Source organism: Narcine bancroftii, chromosome 11 (genome assembly GCF_036971445.1).
Source record: "Narcine bancroftii isolate sNarBan1 chromosome 11, sNarBan1.hap1, whole genome shotgun sequence".
Lineage (NCBI taxonomy): Eukaryota > Metazoa > Chordata > Chondrichthyes > Torpediniformes > Narcinidae > Narcine > Narcine bancroftii.
In genome coordinates, this window is record NC_091479.1 from 49,314,314 (window position 1) to 49,328,437 (window position 14,124).

A 14,124-nucleotide genomic window follows, 5' to 3' on the forward strand; every position below is an offset into this window, starting at 1 on the left:
TACTCCTCCATGATGTTCTTGCTCATCAGGACATGGCAGCAAGGCTCATCGACTTCTGACATCAGCCTCCCGAGCAAGGCAAATAGGATGCCCTCAAGGAGCTCTTAACCTGCACCTTCAGGCCACGCCTTCATCCTCCACCTCATTCTGTTCCTGCCCTCACTGTCGCATGGCCCAGACAGTCATCCCAACATGACTCCCTTCATGCTATTTCTTTTCAGCTCTCACCAAACGCCCTGGACCCACTTTTCAGGAACTCTTCCCTCTTCCTCCCTATGTCATTGGTATCTCCATGTACCGCAACCTCTGGCCCACTTTAGGATGTCTTGGACACCAGCAGCAACGCCCCAGACACTGGCACCAGGGAGGCACCACCTGGAAAAGGTCCAGGGTCCTAGTCCAACAGTCTTTTTCCTGAGCATCCAGGCAGCAGAGAAATATCAATGGTTGCTCAAAGCAAAATCCTCATTGCGGTGCCCACCAACAAGTTGAGGCACAAAGGTTTGTGGGTCTTTTGGGTTACTGCTGCCAACATATTCCCCATCTCACCCTGCCCCTCCATCTACTGTACAATGTTGCCCAGAAAAAAAAACTCTCCGCTTCATTGATGACCTGAACAACAAATGGCTTCTTTAATGGCAAAACACGCTGTTGAACACCACTGCCACTGACCACAAGTATCCCCAACCCCTCAAAACTGGAAGACACATTGAATGACTTGTCTCTGCCATGAAGACAATGGCCTATTGGAGCGTCAAGCAAAAGAGGCAAGGTCGCCGAGTCCCACACAGATTCTTGTTCAATTCCCTCCTGGAAGGTGCCTCCCGCGACTCCCCATCTGAGTGTCAGATGCTCGCCTGCTCACCACAGAGAACCAGATGGCAGCAGAGACAGTCACACTCCAGCCACACCTCCCCAACATGTGATGGGTTAAATCTGCAGATGCCACTCACAGCGGACCGAAGAAGTGGTACATGGCAGACCGCACAGAGGCCGGGATCGAAGGGCTGAGCCACTTGCAAGAACAAATCATGTCCTGCCCGAAAGTGACAGCCTCCCACCTGAATGACCCCGAGAAGAGCTTGGCACCATGGCCTGGGGCAAACCGTTCAACACCCTCGATGCTGGACAGCAGGGAAAAAGCTTGGTTTACTGACGGCTCCGGCTGGTGGAGGTGCGAAAAACAGTGGTGTAAGGTGGGAGCGCTCCAGCCCACCACAGATAAAGTACTGACACAAGAGGGTGAGGTGGAGGGGAGAGCCAACTGTCCAAGCTGGCAGCTGTGGCACTGATCCGAAAAGGGACAACCAGGCGGGCCCAGGAGCCTCTTTTCCGATCAGTGCAACAGGATTTCTGGGCTGTGCCAAACAGCACGTCAGTGTGGATGGGTCGGTGTCAGGAGACAGGGAGGCAGATCCATGGCTGCGTGCTCTGAGGACAACAGCACTGGCAGATCTTCTGAGAGGTGGAACAACAAAATAATAGTCAGGGTCCACCATGTGGATGGACACACCTCCAGGAAAACCGCTGAAGCTGACGCGATGCCACTGTGGACTGAGCTGCTCAAATATGCTCTGCCACTATTTTCCCCAAGCAGAAAGACCCTGGAGCCTTGGCAGCATTGGTGCATCATAAATGTGGGCATATGGGGGCACTATGATGGACAGAGGATCTGGGGGTCTCATGATGTTGCAAGAACTGTGAAGGCCAAATGCCCTATTTGTCAGCAATTAAAACCAAGGGCCGCATTCGCTGGGGTTCGGGAGCTGGCCAAGTCTGATAAATTGACCATATCAGGCCTCTCCCCTGCCAAAATAAAAAGTGATATGTTCTCACGATGGTCAGCACATACTCAGATGTCCTGCCAGCGGGCCGACCAAGCACCATTTTAGCGTGGTCCATATGTGGAATACCCTATCGGATAACGTCCGACCAGCAATGGGTGGTGATGCCAAGTATTTGGGGCCACCTGCATATCCCCTACCACCCACAGGCATCCAAGATCAATGAGTGAATGAATGACCTGTTCAAGGTATCATATGTGACACGTTGATTGTCAAGTCTTCTATCCACGAGTGGTTGCAAGTGTATCGATTAATCCGGCGAGTTTGTGTCTGTGTGTGTCTTTTACTCCTCATGCGACTTCACTACATGTGTCAATAAAAGACAACTGTGTTCAAATTCGCCACCCTTGGGAATCCTCGAATCAGTTTCACACACATAATAATTGGTGCAGTGAGCAGGGTCCTTCGAGTTCCGACTGAACACAGCTGCAGTGGAGATGCTTTGGAATTGGGGCAGGAAATCGAGTGCAGGCAGGGAGAACAAGATCTGCGGGTGGACTGACGAGAGTGCAGGGTTCGGGAGCTTGGCAAGCATGCTGGCGGACCACGGCAAACTGGTAGACTGGTCCAAGCTCCTGGATCCACATCTTGAGAAAATAGGTCACCACGTGTGGTCCCACTTCAAGAAGTCGGGGTTCCCAAAATCTAAGGGGAATCAGAGGGTGCCTTTTGGCTGCCAGTGTTTCTCCTGAGAAACCAATGTGAGATCATAGAAAGGAAAGATTTGGAGAGGGCCCAGGAAAATAAGGAGATAAAGGTGGTCCAGCAGCGCTGCTGTGCACTGCAGGAGGCAGCACAGACTCCCCCAACCTGAGCCACTGATGTCGAGATGAGAGGGACAGAGGTAGCCAACAGGCATGCCAATCAAGGTCTGACTCCTCCCCCACACTCCCAGTGAGTGAGTTTGTACTGGCCATGGAGCGATTAGCTGAGGCCATTTGCCAGGATTCAGGCATTAAAGGTTTCAGAACAGGCCAGGAAGAGCATGAAATCAATTTATTTGCAGAAGTTGTTCTGATATATCTGACAGACCGGATACACTCATTGCCCAAGTTGTGCTCCACCCTGGAGGACTATGGGGACATCTCTGGGTATAAGTTCTTTTGGGATATGTGCAAAATCATGTCACTTAGGAAGGGGGATTAGAGCCAATGTCAAGAAAATAGTCAACAAATGTGGCGGCAAAATGGGATCAAATATCTAGGAGTTAGAATAGATAACAACGAGTAATTTAGACCAGCTGAATTATTCTCCCATTGCTTGGGGAAATTGAGGAGGATTTAAATGGTTGGATGTCCCTGCCCATTACACTAGTGGTGTCACAGAGAGGGGAGGTGTCACAGAGGGGGGAGATGATGACACAGAGGGGGTGATGATGTCACTGCATTGGGCAGCCATAGCTGAGTCGTGCCATGGCACAGCAACAAAAGAAAGATGTCTCTCCTGGAAGGGGATTCTGGCCCACGTGTCGGAGTAGGACGCTGTCTCATCCCAGGGACCCTCTGATCAACAGGGTTGTGTTTGGAAGCACCCTGCACCCATGGGTGAGATAAAGAGCCTGTTACATGCTCCCCTACTGGGACAGAGACTCCTCTGGCACCATCCTTTACCCAGTGTGGGCGGAGAGAATGGAGGCTACATTTAATCCCCTCTCCCCATCCTGAGTGCAGGGCACTTTATGAGGCAGCTGGAGGGGACTGGGGAGGGGAGAACAATGGCATGTGAGGGGATACAGGGATGGGGTCTGTAGGACAGGAGGGGAGAACAAAGGAACGGGGTAGCACCACAGGCTAATGTCAAGGGAGATTAGATCAGAGATAGGGGACATAGGGTTGAGCTGGGGGGATGGGGTGCGAGGGGACAGAAAGCATTGGGGAAACCATGGGGGTGGTGTTGGGTGGGGGATGAGAGTGTGGTAGAGGATTCGGGGCAGGGGAGAGTGTGAGGTGTCTGAGGGAGAAGAGAAGTTGCGAGGGGGATGGAAAGCAGACCTTTCAACAGAAATGGGACAGAGCTCCCCCTCCACCTGGAATGGGATCTGTCCACTGAGAGACACGACCGCTCCTCCACCCGCCACCCCCCCCCACCGGGTTACAAGATCCCTTCCACCCTTGCATACACCCCCACACACCCCCAACCGGGATAGGATTCTTTCCCCCAGTGGACCTGGATCAAGGTGCTAGAAAGTGTTTCTGCTGCGGCGGACCCAACAGAGTTGAGCGGTGAAGAGTGGGGCTCTCTCCGCACCACCTGCTCCCTCAGGCGACGAGGTCTCGCTTGCATCATGGAAGATCACGGTGTTGCTGAGCTTCTGGGAATGTGGAGGGCTTCTGCTAAACCCGTGGTAGGGTTCAGAGTGGTTCATCTCACCGGGACGTGCTGAAGGTCAGGATGACCCGATCCTCTCATGGAGGGAGGGTTGTAGATAAAGTGAACGGCTGCAGAACTGGCCTCAGTCTGAGGAGAGTGATCATAAAAGGACCTGGGGTGGCAATATTTCTACTGAGAGGCTGGAACGAACCACCAGAGGATCAATTCTGACATTTAGGTGACCCTTGGAAGGGAGTTAGAGGGAGGGGTAGAGACTAACTTGGACAGCAAGGCTGGGTTGGGATAAATGACCTGTTGTGTACCCTCTGGGTGTGTAAATGCTGCTGCTTCTTCCCCAGAGGACATGGCAATAAGGTCACAACAGAGGTGGCCACACCGTGTCATGGACCCAACGTCCCCAAGGTGGAGTCCTGCACAGATGTTAAAATCATCGACAATGGATCTTTCGGTGTGGTGTACCAGGCAAGGCTGGTGGACTCCAGAGAGCTGATTGCCATCAAGAAGATCTTGCAAGACAAGAGATTCAAGGTGAGGGGGAGGAGCAGTTGTGTGGAAATGAAAAACCCTGATATTTAAATTTAGGGCCTACAGCACGTTCACAGGCCCTTGCGACACATGAGCCCGTTTCACACAATTACACCCAATTGACAAACACCCCAAACACATTTTTGAAGGGTGGGTGGAAAGAGGAGCATCTGACAGAGACCAAAGCAGCCATGGGGTTTGGAAACAGAGAAAATCACACAAACCCACAACAGCAGCCCCCCTCCCCACACACAACCCCCCACCCCACACACACACACACACTCACACACACACACACGCACACACACACACACACACACACACACACACACACACACACACACACACTCACCTGGCAAATATCAAAGATTTTCTGCAAATTCATTGTTTAGTAGAAGCTGGGAAAACAATCATAAAAACTGAAATGATACTTCATTGAACCCCCTGACGAGTCCCCACTCCAGCGACACGAAAAGTCCCCCCCACTGACTCTCGAAAAGTCCCCCACTTCGGCCTCCCTTGGAGTTCCCCACCTCTGACCTCTTGACAAATCTCCTCCCCGCCTCCCCCCTCAACTTGGACAAGTTGCCCCTCAGGGCCCCGACCCATCGCCCAGCCTTGCTGATGTTCTTCTCTCGCCATAGAACCGCAAACTGCAGATCGTGCGAAAGTTGGATCACACCATCATTGTCCCTCTTCTCAACTTCTCCTCTGTAGTCAAGGTAAGATCCACCTGCACCCACCCCACCCTCACTCTGATGCATATCATTTGCTGCTACCTTCCCCATTCCTTCAATCGATCTGTCTCGCTGCAGCCTCTCTGTTGCCTCCATCCTGCCCCTCTGACCAGTGCTGACTCTTTGACGCTGGCTGCCCTGCTCCTCACCCATTAACTCATGACCTCTTGCCATTTCAACTCCAGACAGCAGCAGCCAAGACCACAAGACAAGGTCGCCAAATTCGGCCACTCAGCCCCTCCAGTCTGTTTCCCCAATTCATTTCACGAATGTACTTTCCCCCATAACTCACTTTTGGCACCTTTTGGTGCGCTTCCAAATCAACGCCTGCTCTGAATCGTCCCAACAACTCAGCCTCCACATGTTCGACCCCAGCCAACACCCGGCTGCAAACATTTCTCATCTCGAAACGTCAATGGTTTTTCTCCCCCGGTGAATCCTTGCCTCATGAGGGAGGGCGGTCAGAGCTGCACATTTTGTGCAGTCTCACCAGAAGCCGAATGATGGGGCAGCGGATGGGTCCACTACGGCCTGTTGACGCTCTGCTCACTGAGCCGTTGGATTCATGCCATGTTGTGTTGAGCAGTGGGGGCATCAGGCCTACAGAGAGCAGGAGGGGCTGGCACTCCTGTTGGGAGAGGCACGGGGTTTTGGAGGGTAAATCCAGCTGACATGTTTGTATTGTGTCCAAGAGAAAGAGGAGGTTTATTTGAATCTGGGTCTGGACTATGTTCCCAAGACGGTTCACTGCATGGTCCAGCACTTAAACAAGGCCAAGCAGCCCATTCCCATGATCTACATCAAGGTGGTTGTGGGTCTGGGTGGTCAAGTTGTCCACTGGGGCAAGCTTGGATGGTGGGGTTGGAGGATATGAAGGAGTTTACTGGCTGAGTCTCGCTGGGGACTGGATATCGATGAAGGGTGCATGAGGGTCTCAATGGGTATTGGTGAGGAGAGAAAGGGTAGTGAGGGGAGAGGGGTGGAGAGGATGATGAGGATGGATGTTGATTGGCAGGGAGGGGCCCTTCACCCACCTCCCCTTACCCTCAGGATATAGACCCGGCCAGTGTGGAGGCAGAGTGGGGTCATGTTATATCGTTGTGTTGCCAGATGTTCATGTACCAGCTGTAGCAGAGCATGGCCTACTTCCATCCTCAGGGGGTTTTCCATTGAGACATCAAGCCGCAGAAGATGCTGGTAGATCCCGAGATGGCCTTCTTATTGCTCCTTTATTTCGGCAGGTAGATCCACCCATGTCTGTCCGTTCACCACCTCAACGCGGTCCTGATCCCTCTCCACAACACGGCCTTGTCCCCTCCCCACCAGCTCTCACCCCTCCCCCACCAGCTCTCTCCCCTCCTCCCTCTCCCAACTTGCCCCTTCCACAGCTTAATAACTTATTCTAAATAAGATTGTGGGGGGCTTAGATGGAATGAACAGCCAGAAACCTTTCCTAAAGTGTCAGGTGCAAATCTCAGAGAGCATCCGCTTCAGGTGAGGGGAGATTTTTTTTATGCAGAGAGTTGTGAGAGCTTTGAATGCGTCACCGGAGAAAGTGGTAGCGGTTGGTAGAATAGGTACATATAAAAGTCTCTGAGACGAGCATGTGGATGTAAGGGAACAGAATTTTTACATGATAGAGGAATTTGGGGATATGGCGAGAAGGCAGGGTAGGTCGAGTTTGGTCATAAATTAGATCAGCCATGATCGTATTGAATGGCGGAGCAGGCTCGATAGGCCATTTTTGTCCTATTCCTGTTCCCACTTCCTATGTTCCTATGGGTGTGGTACAGGTAAAGGTTGTGGAGAACATTTACAAAGGTCAGTGCAGCCTTTATGGGCCAAAGGGCCTGTACTGGGCAGCAATGCTTGATGTTCTAATGGATGCGGAAGCTCTGGGAAGGGGTAAGGGAGGGACTCGCCAGGAAGTCTGCAGATTCTGGGGCCGAGGGCAATGCCCAAACATGCTGGGAAAACTCATGGATAGTTTTGTGAGGAGCAGGTCCTGCTTCACGAGTCAAATTGAGTTTTTCGAGGAGGTGTCAAAGGAAATAGATGAAGGTCAAGGTCTGTATGTGCTGCACGAAGATTTAGTAAGGTGCTTGACAAGGTCGTCACGGTGGCCTCATTCAGAACGTCGGGAGGCATGGGATCCATGGAGCCTTGGCTGTGTGAATTCAGAATTGGCTTGTCTGCAGTAAACAGAGGGTAGTAGTAGATGGAACAATGACTAGTTGCGCTCCAAAGGGATCTGCTCTGGGACCCCTGCTCTTTGTGATTTTTATGAATGATGATGGGAGTGGGAGGGTGGGTACGTCAGGGGATGACACAGAGGTAGAGATGTTGTAGACAGTGTAGAAGGTTGTCATAGGTCATCCAGTTTGCAGAGAAGTGACAGATGGAGTTATATCCTGTAAATCAGATGTACTTAAATAAGCAACTGGTCCAGGTTTATTTCCAGAGTCATTTTCAAGGGCACGAATAACAGTTATTCCAAAGAAGGTTGGAGCCCCATTAAAAGTAGCTTCATATAGACCAATATCTTCATTGAATGCGGATTACAAGAATGTGTGGGCAGAGCACTTGGTTAATGGCAGGATTATGAACAGTGTGCAGGACTGAGATATATTTAGATCCTGCGCAATAAATCGCTCAAAGTTGCTGTGCAAATTGAGAGGGAGTTTAAGATGGTGTATTGTGTGCTGGCCTTCAGGAGTCAGGGGATTGAGTTCAAAAACCGAGAGGTATCGTTGCAGATGTATAAAATTCTCGTCAGACCACACTTGGAATATTGTGTGCATTCCTGGGGCGAGAATACCAGAGGACGTCTAAATAAGGTGAGCTGAGGGAAATTTAGGCAAGACGTGAGGGGTACATTTTATTCACACAGAATGTAGTGGGTGGCTGGAATGCATTGTCGGGGTAGTAGCGGAGGCTTGACCAAAAAAGGCATGAAAAGGATTTTAATATGGACAGGAATTCAAGAAAAATGGAGAGTACTGGTGTGAGGGAGGGGAGGGTTCAGGGGTAGGGGGTATGATGGGGGAAGTGTTGGGACCCTCCAAAGTCATTGTGTTCAGGCCTCAGAGACAGTATCTCTATCACTCGTATTTCTCTTCCCAGGAGAAGGAGCGATCTCAGAGACAAGACACGAGTCCAGAAGAACCTCGCATCCCAGCTGAACAGAGGACGGACAACATCATGATGGCCTGAACCCCTCCCCGTCATATCCCTCTGGCCCTGCCAACCCCATTCCCTGCCTCTTCCATGTCCCTTCACCCACTTCCCCTCTTCTCCTCTACCCCTCCTCCATCCCAACCCCCTCCCGCTCATCTTCCCCTTCCCCTGCCCTCACACCTATGCCCTAACCCCAGCCCTCTACTCTTCACCTCCCTCTTCCCCTCCGCCCTTCCCTTCCCCTTTCCCCCTCCCCTTCCCATCCCCCATCCCCTCCCCTAACCCTCCCCCGTCCCCTCCCTTTCTCCTCCTCCCCTTCCCCTCCCCCTTCCCTTTCCCCTTCCTACCCCTAACCTAGGGGAAGGAGGGGGAGGGGAAGGGGGTAGGAGAAAGGGGGTAGTGGAAGGGGGTAAGGGTAGGGGTTGTGGTAAGGGGTAGGGTAGGGGGTAGTGGTAGGGGGTGCGGGGATGGGGAAGGGGTAGGAGGTAGGGTTAGGGGAAGTGGGTAGGTTGTAAGGGATAGGGTAGGGATATTGGAAGGGGGTGCGGGTATGGGGAAGGGGTAGGGTTAGGGGAAGGGGGTAGGTTGTAAGGGATAGGGTAGAGGGTAGTTGTAGGGGGTGTGGGTATGGGGAAGGTGTAGGAGGTATGGTTAGGGGAAGGGGATAGTTGTAGGGGGTGCGGGTATGGGGAAGGGGTAGGAGGTAGGGTTAGGGGAAGGAGTTAGGTTGTAAGGGATAGGGATAGGGTTTAGTTTAGGGTTGGGGAAGTTGGGTAGAGTTAGGGTTAGTGTTAGGAGACATGGGGTAGGGCTATATCTTGGTTTATGGTTAGGTCTATAGTTCGGGGAAGTGGGCTTGTGTTAGGTATAGGGGAAGGGGGTAGGAGCAGGGGGGTAGAGGAGGAGTGAGGTTTGGGGTTAGGGGATGGTGGGTAGCATTAGGGTTGGGGTTAGGGGGTGGCATAGGCGTAGGAATAAAGTTAGGGTTAGTGGATGGGGTGGGGGTAGAGTTAGGGGACGTGGAGTGGTGGTAGGGGGTATCGGTAGTGTTAAGGTTAGGTTTAGGATTTTGTTAGGGGTTAGGGTTAGGAGTAGGAGGAAGGGAAGGGGGAGGGGAATGGGGGAGGCGAGCGGGGGACGGGAACTGGGGACTGGAAGGGGGAGGGGATGTGGGAGGGGAACGGGCAGTGGAAAGGGGAGGGGAACGGGGTAGAGGAAAGGGGAGGTGAACGGTGGACGGCATCCCTAGCCCCTCCCCTCCCCTTCCCTTCCCCCGCATTTCCCCTGCCTCTCCTCTCCTCCTTCCAGAAGAAGCTGGGCCTCTTTCCGTCCAGAACCTCCCTGTGGTTTCAGAGCCTCCGTTTCAGGAAGTGCCTTCGACGCTTGCTGCTGGACAGACATCTTGTCTCTTGATTCATTCTGTACCATTGATATTAAATTTAAAAATGATTGGGTTTTTTAAAGCTTGAACTCAAAAGCTGGTCCAGATAGAGAAAACATAAACAGGCCCTTCAGCCCCTCTCTCCTGCTAGCTGAGCTGTTGTAATCAGTCCATATTCCTCTCACACTTTTCATTCTTAGCTGCCATCCAGCTCATGTTGCCTTGTCAATCGCACGGCCTGTGGGAAGAAGCTATTTCCCTCCCTGGCTGCTCTGCTTTTATTCCTCCATATCTCCTTCCTGATGGCAGGGCGACAAAGATGCTCTGTGCTGGATATCTATGAGTCTATTTACAGAGCCCATCCCTGCAATCAATCAGGGGACCATTGCCTTGAGGTGGCACCCATGTTGCCTCTCCCTCAGCACTCTCAGAACACTACTGCACCCTCCTTCCCCTCCTTTCCCAGGTCTCAGTAACCCGCTGACAATTCCAGTCAGCTGCCATGTCTATACCCTGCCCCACCTAAACCGATGGATCGACCAGCGCCTTCTCCCCTGAAGAGTTCGAGGAATCCACTCTCTTGCAATGTCCTGCTATCGAATGCCCTGCATCCTCCTTCCCACTTGGTTCCTCCTGTTATCAGGCGCCTGGATGGACCCCACCCTGTTGAAACTACCCGTGTTCTCACTGATCTCTCTGCGCCTCTGCCCTCCATCCAGGGGTCTTGGATTTCTTGTGGGGGTGGTGGAGAACAAAGCACCAACTTAAGGAGATGGGGAGCAGTACAAAGACCCCCAGGTCCAGGAGACAGGGAGAACCACACAGATACCCATCTCTGTCATTCGGGTAAAACCTGATTATCAGGTGCAATGTGCAAGGAACTTTCGGTCCTGCTGCACGTGGGCCAGGTTTGGCCCATCCCCACACCACCACCCTGTCAATTCCCAAAACAAATTTCCTTTTCATGTGGGGGTCCAAAATGGATAGAGTCTGGAGAAGGACCGTGCACATCATCAATCAATGGGGACAAGGGTGTAACCAGCATGACCATAATTGTGTGTGGCTGTGCTTGTAACAAAAGTGCAAGGGCACCAAATGCTGCTCTGTGCTGAGGTTCTACCTGGCTCAGGTGTTGCGAAAGATTGGCCTGGCCCTGGTGCTGCACAATGTTCCAGTCAGCAGGACTTTGCCCCTTTACCTTCCTGGGAACGGTTTCATAGACAAACACATTTGACCACAAAGCCATCAGGCAGTGGTCAGCAGAGCATTGCTGACACAGAGACTCCAGGACTAGATGGGATACTGCGGGGTGGTCCACGGAGTAGAGCATCCAGAGATAGACATCCAGAACTGCTGGAAAACCAGAAACTCGGTGAAAGATGCCCTTCAGTTTGCCTGAAACCCAGATGGGAGTAGCAAACACTAGAAGACATCTGTCTAAAGCAAAGGGAGGAAGATTTAGGGGAGATATCAGGGGTATTTTCTTTTACCCAGAGTTGTTGGTGTCAAGAATGCCTTGCCAGGAGTAGTGATGAAGGCCAAAACATTAGGGACATTTTAGGGGTTCTTAGTTACATTGAGGGGCTGAGATCAAGGAGGATATTCTCCAACAGCAGAGGGTGGCAGTAACCACAAGATGTCAAAGTGGTGGCAATGAAGCTAAACAATGACCGTCTAATGTGATTGTGCGCCTGGCTGCGGGAATTTGGACTTACGATATAAACCTTTCTAAGTGCTAGTTCAGGTTGGAAACGTTCGACTTCCTTGGGGGTCAAATCAACAGGCACGGAACTAAACCCTGCTTGAAAAGGTAGAGTTTGTTAAGTGCTTCCTCAAACCCCACATAATGAAGGGGCTGCAAGAATTCACTGGTACGATTAATTTTTATCACTGATTCATACCGGTTGTGGCCGACATCATTTTTTTGTTTTTAAACTTTATTTAAGATTTTATAACATGAATAACATATAGAATTACATTTAAAAATTAAGAACAAAATAATAAAATTACAATACAGTATCAGTAATCTAAATAAACTATACCCTCCCCAATAATTATTACACATTAATAACCCAACTCAAATTAGTCCAACCCCCCCTTCCCCCCCAAAATAAAGAGTGAAGAATTAATAAACTTAATAATATATGTGAGAAAAAAACCCACTTACAAAAAAAACAAAAACATAACCAATTAAAATACTAACAAAAAGAAAAGTAATTAATACTAAGATATCAGACTTAAAAAACATATTTCTTTTTTCTTTCTTTCTTCTTCTTTGGCTTGGCTTCGCGGACGAAGATTTATGGAGGGGGTAAAAAAGTCCACGTCAGCTGCAGGCTCGTTTGTGGCTGACCAGTCCGATGCGGGACAGGCAGACACGATTGCAGCGGTTGCAAGGGAAAATTGGTTGGTTGGGGTTGGGTGTTGGGTTTTTCCTCCTTTGCCTTTTGTCAGTGAGGTGGGCTCTGCGGTCTTCTTCAAAGGAGGCTGCTGCCCGCCAAACTGTGAGGCGCCAAGATGCACGGTTTGAGGCGTTATCAGCCCACTGGCGGTGGTCAATGTGGCAGGCACCAAGAGATTTCTTTAGGCAGTCCTTGTACCTTTTCTTTGGTGCACCTCTGTCACGGTGGCCAGTGGGGAGCTCGCCATATAATACGATCTTGGGAAGGCGATGGTCCTCCATTCTGGAGACGTGACCCATCCAGCGCAGCTGGATCTTCAGCAGCGTGGACTCGATGCTGTCGACCTCTGCCATCTCGAGTACCTCGACGTTAGGGGTGTGAGCGCTCCAATGGATGTTGAGGATGGAGCGGAGACAACGCTGGTGGAAGCGTTCTAGGAGCCGTAGGTGGTGCCGGTAGAGGACCCATGATTCGGAGCCGAACAGGAGTGTGGATATTAAATCAAACTTAAATGCATATATTTAACAGAGTTAAGATGAAACATATAATTAACAAACTTAATATAAAAAATTAGTAAAATCAGTAACATTGTCTATCAAAAATTCTGAAACAATAATCAATTCTTTAAAAAAAATTGTAGCATGAGAAAAAAAAGATGAAAAATAAAACTTTCTCAATAGAGATAAACCTTCACCAAATATCAACTAACTTCACATCTATCATCATATTAGTCACATAAACTGCCATCTTAAAACAAAATTCCAACCTCATTAAACATTGTACAATTCAAATTTGGTACTCTTCCACCATTTTGCCCTTTTAACCTTGAATAATTACCCAATAAAAGCTCCAAAACCACATTTAAATATCCCCAATCATTACGTTAAAATTCAGATATCCAAATATAAAAATACATCTGCAACGAAATCTATATCTTCAACAAATGGAGCATAAGCCACAAACAAAATTCAAGCCTCATTAAGAATTGTACAATTCAATTTATAACTTTCACCATTATTCCCTTCGTTCTATAACTAAAATAGCAAAATAATATACACCAGAATTACCACACCTTTCACCTTAAAGTTAAAGAAAAAATATTAAAAAAAACTTATCCATCCCATTCACATTTAAATTTCAAATATTCCTTATCTACTGAATAAACTTTACAAAAAAAACCACATGAATATTTAGTTTTTTAAACAATCAAATACTTTCTTATGCTTTTTTTTATAAACACAAAAGAAAACCCTTAACTCTTTAATCTAATAATACAAAAAAAGGAAAAAAAAACAGGTGGGAGGTTAAAAATACCCCCTCCCGTCTAACCCGCGCAATGCGGTAACTCCCAAAAAAATGGGTGTGAGATAACTCACACGTAGCAGATGACTTTCAGGAAATAGTGCCCATCCAGTTCTCTCCCCCAACTCTCACTTCATCTTAAACTAACATCATCATTATTTAATATTTAAAAAAAAAATTTAAAAAAAGAACAACTCTTCTTTTAATCAGCTCCAACTGCCAAGTCACCATTACAACCATTCCTTCTTGGAGCACGGCTCTTTTCTTCCATCTCTTGTCTCCTTAGAGATCGCGGCGGACTACGTCTCTGTTGAAACCGAGTAATTGGAAGCTCTTGAGCAAATGCTATAGCTTCCTTTGGAGAATCAAAGAACTTTGGTTGGCAACCATCTTGAAAAACCTTCAAAACAGCTGGATATCTAAAG

At 49.5% G+C, this 14,124-nt stretch overlaps 1 long non-coding RNA gene across 1 annotated transcript; it reads left to right on the forward strand.

Moving 5' to 3' along the window:
• The first annotated feature begins 4,518 nt into the window (after positions 1 to 4,518).
• On the forward strand, positions 4,519 to 9,068 carry LOC138745356 (uncharacterized). Its single transcript, XR_011346208.1, has 3 exons — positions 4,519 to 4,703; positions 5,345 to 5,422; positions 8,561 to 9,068. It is a non-coding gene; the product is annotated as an uncharacterized lncRNA (long non-coding RNA).
• The last annotated feature ends 5,056 nt before the right edge of the window (positions 9,069 to 14,124 follow it).